Source organism: Acanthisitta chloris, unplaced genomic scaffold (genome assembly GCF_000695815.1).
Source record: "Acanthisitta chloris isolate BGI_N310 unplaced genomic scaffold, ASM69581v1 scaffold20526, whole genome shotgun sequence".
NCBI classification, from domain to species: Eukaryota; Metazoa; Chordata; class Aves; order Passeriformes; family Acanthisittidae; genus Acanthisitta; species Acanthisitta chloris.
Window position 1 is genome coordinate 1 of NW_008677819.1, and position 208 is coordinate 208.

The following is a 208-nucleotide window of genomic DNA, read 5'->3' on the forward strand; positions in this document are numbered from 1 at the left end:
ACAAAAATAATTAACCTTCTCCCAATAACTTACAGAGTTCACCCAGGGGAACTTGTGCTTTTTTTGGGGAGGGGAGGGAGGAGGGAGGAGTCTTGGGGATGTCTCCCCCTCCCCTCTCCCCACCAGGAACCAGAGCTCACCAAGAGTCCCCCAAGGGATTTGGGGGTCCCCCGGTGCTTTGGGAGGTGGGTGGGACACACACACACCC